Below are 9,318 nucleotides of genomic sequence, written 5' to 3'. Positions count from 1 at the left end.
AACCATGGCAATGAGATGATATACGATGGAATGAATGTAAGACTAAGGTTCTCCCATGTAAACTATCATATAATTCACAATAAAACATTAAAAAAGAATAAATACAGATCAGTCATGAGATACAATGCTGTCTGTGACAGGATAATATCCATGTGCCTACAGGGAAGTTAATACCACTATTATTCAAATTTAGGCACCAACCACTAAAGCCAGTGAGGAAAAAATAGAAGAAATCTACCAACTTTTTCAACCTGAAATTGATCAACATGCAATTAAGATGTATTGATCATTACTGGTGATTGGAATGCAAAGGTTGGGAACAAAGAGGGAGGATCAATAGTTGGAAAATATGGCCTTGGTGATAGAAATAATGCTGGAGATCGCATGATAGAATTCTGCAAAATCACTGACTTGTTCATTTCAAATACCTTCTTTTGACAGCATATAACAGACGACTATACACATGTACCTCACCAGATGGAATACATAGAAATCAAATTGACTACATCTGTGGAAAGAGACAATGGAAAAGCTCCATTCATCAATTAAAACAAGGCCAGGCAGGGGCAGACTGTGGAACAGACTATCAATGGCTCATATGTAAATTCAAGCTGAAGTGGAAGAAAATGAAAACAAATCCACGAGAGCCAAATTATGACCTTGAATATGTCCCACCTGAATTTAGAGATCATCTGAAGAACAGATTTGATACATTAAACACTAAAGAATGAAGACCAGAAGAATTGTAGGATGACATTAAGAACAACTTATAGGAAGAAAGCAAAAAGCCATTACAAAGACAAGAAAGAAGGAAAAGGTCAAAATGGATGTCAGAAGAGACTGAAACTTGCTCTCCAGCATAGAGATGCTAAAGCACATGGAAGAAATGAGGAGGTTCAAGAGCTGAACAGAAAATTTCAAAGATCAGCTCGAGAAGATAAAGCCAAATGTTACAATAAAATTTGCAAAGATCTAGAGTCAGAAAACCAAAAGGGAAGAACACACTCAGCATTTCTCAAGCTGGGGGAACTGAAGAAAAAATTCAAGCCTTGACTTTCATTATATTCCATGTGAGTAAAGTTTTATTAAAGGTAATACAGAAACGGCTGCAAGCATACATTGACAGGGAACTTCCAGAGGTTCAAGCTGGATTCAGAAGAGGACATGGAACGAGGGCTATCATTCCTGATGTCCAATGGATCTTGGCTGAAAGCAGAGAATACCATGAAGATGTTTACCTGTGCTTTACTGACTATGCAAAGGCTTTCAATTGTGTGGATCATGACACGCTATGGACAACAATGCAAAGTATGAGTATTCCGCAACTCTTAATTGTGCTCATGAAGAATCTGTACATGGACAAAGAGGCAGTTGTTGGAACAGAACATGGGGATACTGAATGGGTTAAAATTAAGAAAAGTATGCGAAAGGGTTGCATTCTTTTACCATACTTATTCAACCTGTATGCTGAGCAAATAATGCAAGAAGCAGAGTTATATGAAGAAAACTGTGGCATCAGGATTGGAGGAAGACTCATTAATAACCTGCAATATGCAATATGAAAGTGAAGAGGACTTATAATATTTACTAATGAAGATCAAAGACCACAGCCTTTGGTATGGATTGCATCTCAAAGAAAACAAAAATCCTCATCACTGGACCAATAAACAACATTCTTATCAATGGAGAAAAGATTGAAGTTGTCAAGGACTTCATTCTTCTTGGATCAACTATCAACACTCATGGCAGCAGCAGTCAAGAAATCAAATGATGTATTGCATTAGGCAAATCTGCTGCACAGGAATTTTTTAAAGTGTTGAAGAGCAAAGATGTCAGCTTGAGGACTAAGGTGCACCTGACCCAAGCCATTGTATTTTCAATAACCTCATATGCATGCAAAGCTGGACAGTGAATAAGGAAGACTAGAAGAATTTATGCTTTTGAGTTATGGTGTTGGAGGAGAATATTGAAAGTGCCATGGGCTGCCAAAAGAACCAACAGATCTGTGTTGGAAGATGTACAGACAGAGTGCTCCTTGGAGACCAGGATGGCCAAAGTTCGTCTCTCATACTTGGGATATACTGTTAGGAGCGACAGTTGCTGAAGAAAGGTATCATGTTTGGTGAAGTGGAGGGTCAGAGAAAAAGAGGAAGATCCCCAGCAAGATGGACTGGCAAAGTGGTAGCATCAATGGGCTCCAGCGTGGCAACAATTTTGAGGTTGGCCCATAACCCGGCAGTATTTCGTTTTGTTGTACATAGGGTCGCTATAAGTTGGTTCTGACTCGATGGCACCTAACAACAATAACAACAATTGTAACTGTTAACTTCCCTAAAAAACCTGTAACTGTGAGTATGATGCCTGAATTCTGTGTGGCCATTTCAATGGATTTTTGAATGTTGTTAGTTATGGTTACTGCCATTCTTGTTTTGTTTGTTGTTGTTTTTTTTTTTTTTGCTTCAGCTGTTGTTTTTTGACATACAAGTAGGCTCTACAGCAACAGGCCTGGAGGTGGCTGCAGTAGTGGGCAACATGGAAGGTGGAGGGTGGAAAGTTTGACAACTGAAGAGTGCCAGAAAACAGAGGGGCCCAAGTGCACAAACAGCATGGTGGGGAGGATGGAGACTGAGGAGCTGGGCAAACAAGGGCCAGAGCCGGAGCCCGCTTCTGCTGGAACCACTGCCCCATGCCCTAAGGCCCCTGCTCTTGCTGTCTCCCGACCCCAAGCCAGGGCGGATCATTCTTTGGGTATCCATTTTCTACAGGAACTGAATCAAATACACAAAAGAGTGGGCTCTTGTTGACCTCTTGCATTAAATAAGCTCAGGGCTTCCAGTCCTGCACCTCTCATTCTTCCCTTGCTTGGGGGAGCCTCAAGATGGGCAGCCAGGCTCTGAGCTAGTCCCACCTGAGCAGGGTCTTAAAACAGCCATAAGAACCTCAACAGAGATTCTTAGCTTTCTTCCCTGGTGTCCCAGCCCACCAGTGCTGCACTACAGCCCCGAGTAAGCACTACAAATGTTGCTGACCTAATGGAAGGGTTCGGGGCAGGGGAGAGGGCAGGGGATAGAGGAAGGGTCCCAGGCTCATCATGGTACTGGCACGACACGCATGGTGTTGGTGAAGCCGAAGTCAGGGCTCCATCCGATTAGCACAATGACCACATCGCCAGTCTTAAAGAAGCCCTGGGCTTTGCCGACATTCGTAGCCAGGTTCACTAGGAGATCCACATCCTTAGCCCAGGCTGACAGCATGGTGTCCTTACAAAGCACGGGGAAGATGCCATGGTACAAGTGGGCTTGACGAGCTGTCTGGTGGTTCTGGGTCACAGCGATGCTAGGGGCATGGGGACTGTATCTGGCCACCAGGTGAGCAGACCTGCCAGACTTGGTGAGGAGGATAATGACCCCACTGCAGCACTTGAACGATGCCTCCACGGCACCATGGCGGCGGCTTCTGTGGGGTCGCTGGTAATGGATGTCAGAAAGCGGAGCTCTTCAAACAATTGCAAGAGGTAGATAGCAGCCTCTGCCTCACCGGCAGTCAAATGCTGCATGCGCACAGCCTCCAGCAGGTAGTTACTTTTGGCCGTTTCACCAGACAGCATGATACAGTCAGCTCCACTCAGGACTGCATTGGCCACATCACTACCCTCAGCCCGGGTGGGGTGGGGCTTCTTGATCATGCTCTCCAGCATCTGTGAGGCACAGATGACAGGTTTTCCAGCTCGGCTGCACCACCCAATCATCATCTTCTGGGCTAAGAAGACCTTCTCTGCAGGAATCTAAACACCCAGATCACCATGAGCCACCATGATCCCATCGCTGGCCTCCAGGATCTCATCGAACCTTCTAACTCCCTCGTGATTCTCGATTTTGCTGATTATCTTGGTGTTCTTGCATTTCTCTCCCAGGACCTTCCTAACATCATGGACATTGGCTGCCTTGTGGATAAACGGTGCAAACACCCTATCTATGTCCTGCTCTACCCCAAACTTCAGATTCTGGATGTCCTTTTCCGACACAGCAGCCCCAGGGAGGTTCACGCCCTTCTTGCTGTCCAGTGAGCCCTGTTTTCTACCTCTGTGAGCAAGAAGTCAGCACCTTTATCCTTCACCTACAGAGAAATAAGCCCATCATCCACATAGATCTTGCTGCCTACTTCCACCATTCTGCAAATGTTCGAGTAGTCCAGCCACAGAACGTTCTCGTCACACTTTTCCATGTATGCATTATCCAGAGTAATCTTGAGAGTGGCGCTCTTCTTCAGCTCCACCTCTGCGGTGCCGCTGCCCTTGACGAGCCCAGTTCGGATCTCAGGGTCCTTAGTGTCCAGGGCCACAGCAACTGGCCGGTAGAGAATGGAATCAGAAGCAAAGCTCTCTGTGGCAATGCGCACATTCTTGATGGTCTCTGCATGGTACTCATGAGTTCCATGAGAGAAGTTCAGACAGGCCACATTCATTCCAGACTTAATCATCTCCTGCAACATTTCCACTGACCGGGAAGCTGGGCCAATGGTACAGATGATGCCAGTGTTTTGGGCCGTGATGGGCACTGAGTCAATGTCCAGGTGGCACATGTGCTACAGGGACATGTCGGCCAAGGCTGCATGCAGCTGCTGGGTCTGAATGAAGGCGGATCCCACTTCACTATGGGGTTTCGACATGGCTGCTGGGGTCCTGCGGTGTGGTCCGGCTCGGGCTGCGCTGCGGATGCAAGACTGGTGAGGAGGCTCGGTTACTGCCATTTTTGACAGTCTGTCTAAAGGCCACTGCTATGATACCAATCCAGGTAATTTAAATGGAGAAGGAAGGAAGAAAAATAAGGCTAAAATATTCGTAAGAACCATAGCTGTCGTTAGATGCCATCAAGTGGTACCGATTCATAGTGACCTTATGCACAGCAAAATAAAACACTGCCTGATCCTGGGCCAACCTCACTACTGTTGCCACCCTTGAGTCCATCGATGCTGCCACTTGGCCAATCCATTGGGGGTGGTCCTCTTTTTTTCTGACCCTCCACCGTACCAAACATGATATTCTTCTCCAGCAATTGGTCCCTCCTGACAATATGTCTGAAGTATGAGAAACGAAGTTTGGCCATCTTGGCCTCCAGGGAGCACTCTGGATGCACTTCTTCCAACACAGATCTGTTGGTTCTTTTGGCAGCCCATGGCACTTTCAATATTCTCCTCCAACACCATAACTCAAAAGCATCAATTCTTCTACGGTCTTCCTTATTCATTGTCCAGCACATGCATATGAGGTTACTGAAAATACCATGGTTTGGGTCAGGCGCACATTAATCCTCAAGCTGACATCTTTGCTCTTAAACACTTTTTAAAACCATAGTACCATCCCATGATTCTTGCATAGAATTCATTAGTTAGGTATGACGACATCAAACTTTATTAAGAATGCTTTTAAAGTAAAGTGGGATGGGAAGGAGTGAGAGAATTGGAAGTGCGGGAAGAGAAAACCATCTAATTGAGTATAACTAAGGAGCTCTGGTAGCGTAGTGGTTACAAATTGGGCTGCTAACATCAAGGATAGCACTTGGAAACTACCAGCTATTCTGTGGGAGAAAGATGAGGCTCCCGTAAAGATTTACAGCCTTGGAAACCCTGTACAGGGTCACTATTGAGTTGGAACTGACTCCATGGCATACCACCACCACCAACACTAGTTGAGTGATAAAGAAAAGACTCAGAGCAAGAGAATGCTTTCTTTAAAAGAGGTTTACACCCAAAAATGAAAAAAACAAAAACTAAAGGAGAAGCAGGATCCCAGGTAAGAGAGAGAAGTGAATGCTTGTTTGAGACGAAAGGGTCAGGAAAGAAAATGGACCATTCTTAGGAGACGGCAGAATGGGATCCAGAGATTGTTTTTAATCTTGGCTAACAGATGGAGTTATCTTTATTGACTTTGAAGGGATGTATACTCATCCTGGGAAGTTTTTATTTTTGGTAGAAGAGAAGCAGCAAGAAATCCAAAGACTGTTCAATTTGGCCAGTACTGAAGGACTTTTTCTTTGCTAAGAAGGAGAAAGAGGCATGGTGCTTGGCCCAGGGACAGCAGGAAGGCTGGAACAGCCATTGTGGAAAAGAGGTGAAGGGTGTTCTTGCTTGTACAAAAACAAACAAGTAAAACCTGTGGTGAAGAATTACATCTCTTAGTTAATGCTGAAGAGAATGTAAACTGTTGAAATCTTTTCTGGACTACATTGTGGAAATATGTAATTAAAGTCTTAGAAAAAAAATCACATATGTCAGCCTATTTCTATCTCTAAAAATGTAAGCAAAAAATAAAAATAAAAATTTAAGTATAAGTTTAAGGGTGTTCAAAAAGTTTGTGGAAATCCTACATTAACAGTAATCTATAGGTAGTTACAGGAACTCTGGTAGTGTAGTGGTTATGAATCGGGCTGCTAACCTCAGCGTCAGCAGTTTGAAACTACCAGCTGTTCCGCGGGAGAAAGATGAGGCTTTCTGCTCCCGTAAAATATTTACAGCCTAGCAAACCCTGTACAGGGTCACTGAGAGTTGGAACTGACTCCACGGCACATAACAACAACAACAACAACACAGGTAGTTTTAGTTACAAGGGTCCCTGGTAGTGTAGTGGATTACTAGCTGGGCTGCCAACCGAAAGATCAGTAGTTCAGATCTACTAGTTGCTTTGTGGGAGAAAGATGATGCTTTCTGCTCCCATAAAGATTTACAGCCTCAAAAACCCTATACAGGGTCACTATGAGTTGGCACTGACTTGTTGGCACACCACCACCACCACTACCACAGGTAGTTAGTTACATGTACAGATACATCGGCAGAATGGGTTTGGGGGTGGTGGTGGGAGTATACCCACAAATATATTAAGGTTTTATAGGATATCTGTACATGGATATTTACTTTTGCTGCAAACATATCCATGAACACATGGTGGAACATACAGGGGACAAATTTATAAAAACTTCTTAAACATTAACCAATACCTTGAGGGAATGAGTTGCTGGGCCTGGGGAGACAACACCACTAGTTAAGATATGCACTCCATGGAATGGTCAACCATTCAAGATCCAAAGGGTAGCATTTACCTAAATATAAAATCTAGAAAGGTTGGAAGAGAAGGTTGAATGGAAACAAGAATCACAGGGATGGTGGACATGGGAAAACTTGATATTACATGGAAAGAACATTGTGCAATCATTGAAATGCAAAAAAGCGTATGATTTGCTTAATGCAAAACTGATGATAATCTGCTCATAATCCTTCACTCAATTCACAATAAAAGTTTTAAAAAAAAATTAGTGGAAAAATGGAATTAAAAGCTAACAGAATTTATCCAGGAACTTTCTGAAGGCTCCTTGTATTACAAAAATAAAATTTGGCAAGTCTAACAAAAGGGGAAAAAGTATGTGTATAGTATAGAACAATATGCAGCCATTAAAAACTATGCAACTAAAGAATATTAAATCACATGGGAAATACTGATATAATATCCAATCTTTAAAAGCATGACCCAGAATAAGTATATTCAATGATTCTAAATCTGAAAGTACACACTTAAAACTATCCCCCAACAATACCCTTTAAAGTGCCTAGGTACACTGTAAATAAAATGTTAGCAGGATATAGGCTTTCCTATATCTTTTCTTACATTCATAATTAGAAAAACTTATTTTACCAAAAAGAATAAATTTTTCTTATTGAGAAAAACTTTACTAAAATTTACTATAGTAATTTACTATAAAGTCTAAAAACAAATCCTTTCTGTGAACTGAAGAACTAATATCCTTCTGGTTTTATAAGGACAATGACTCAAAATCACAAAACTCATAAGGGGATGGGGTTGTGTGTAGATATAGGAGTAGGTTGAAGAGTTGTATTCTGTCCTTAAGGGGAAGGAACAGCATCCCCAAAGATTTACAGCCACACATGTTCAGCTGTCACATTGAGAGGACACCAGGGCAATTCACCTGTTGCCTCACGGATTGGCACTTCATGCTCCATGATATAAGACTCCAGGAATATAGCCTAACTGGAACCAAGGTCTACATATTCTGGGACCAGTTCCATTCATCAAATACCAAAGGAAGTACCCACTGAGGCTTTTTCATTTCAGTCTCTGTACACACCTTTTTAATGTGTTCATTAGAAGTAGCCTTGAAAATAAATGCCATGCTAATTGGTATTGATAATTGGCTGGAAGTAACACTCATGCCAAGATAACAAAAGAGCAGATATTCCAGGTAAAGGGAATGGAAATCTATGATGGGTCTGGGTACTTTCATGCAAGTCACTGTGTCTGGAGCAAAGAGCAAGCAGGAGAGACAGAATGAAATTATGTGACAGACTAGAAGTGGGTGGAGGAGCCTTGCATGAATCATCTTATCATAGGCTTACAGCTTTTAAATTATTCTGATAATTTACAAATTATTCTAAACATCAGCACTATATAATTTGTTCTTTACCTTGTTTAGACTATTCTGAAGGCAACCAGTATTTATGTACCTTTGCTACTGTCTGAGAGAGAATTTAGGAGGTGATTCTCCTTTGAATTTGTATCCAGGTTAATATTAAAGAAATCTGACCTTCATAAATGAAAAACTCAGAGTTGTGCATTGTTTCCTGAGAGGCAATGTGAAGCCTCAGGGTCCTCTTTGGTGAAACTTTGAAAGGAGATCCCCTGGCAAGGGCGGGCCCCACCTCCACAGCAGGACAGAGTCCTCATTTGCTACCACGCCCTGTTCTCTTCCCTACTTTGGTATCAGAGTAACATGAGCGGTAACTTGATGGCCAAGGACTTAAATTTAGGAAGCAGAACTGGGTTTGAATCCCAATTGCCCCTAAATAATCAGTGCAATTTTGGGCAGTAAATTTAATCTTTCTTGAGCGTTTTTCCTCTGCAAGATGAGAACAAACACACCTTATATGACTGCTGCCTGAATTTTAAACAAGTGTTAAGTGTCTAGCGTAGTTCTTAGGGCTAAATCACAGAGGCAGAATATTCAGCGTGTTGCTCAGAAATATGTGCTGCCCCAAAGGCCTGATTTGTCTTAAAAATTTGAGCTGCTTTTTTGCAGCACAAGCTCCTATCCACAACCACAGCCAACAAAATCTTTGAGGAAGAAACAATGGGAGGCTCCATGTGAGAAGACTACGCCTTCACATAATATGAGATGTGTGTGAAAGGTTTTTGGCATAGTACGAGGGAAGAAGGGCTTCAAAAAGTTTGTGGAAAAACTTTGTTATCTTTTAATGCCATTTTTCCATGAACTTTTTTTTTTTTAAATTATATTTCTTTCTTTTTTTTTTTTA

General features: G+C 42.4%; 1 protein-coding gene and 1 pseudogene across 2 annotated transcripts in view; both read right to left on the bottom strand.

Annotated features, from left to right (window-relative positions):
- PLAG1 (pleiomorphic adenoma gene 1) overlaps positions 1 to 9,318 on the bottom strand; it is a 74,883-nt gene that overhangs the window by 34,816 nt on the left and 30,749 nt on the right. The window lies entirely within an intron of this gene.
- Positions 3,090 to 4,683, bottom strand: LOC102828008 (annotated as a pseudogene).

Source organism: Chrysochloris asiatica, unplaced genomic scaffold (genome assembly GCF_000296735.1).
Source record: "Chrysochloris asiatica unplaced genomic scaffold, ChrAsi1.0 scaffold00458, whole genome shotgun sequence".
In the NCBI taxonomy this organism is placed as follows: Eukaryota; Metazoa; Chordata; class Mammalia; order Afrosoricida; family Chrysochloridae; genus Chrysochloris; species Chrysochloris asiatica.
Note: the sequence above shows the minus strand (reverse complement) of the source record. Positions and strands in the feature narration are given on the sequence as shown.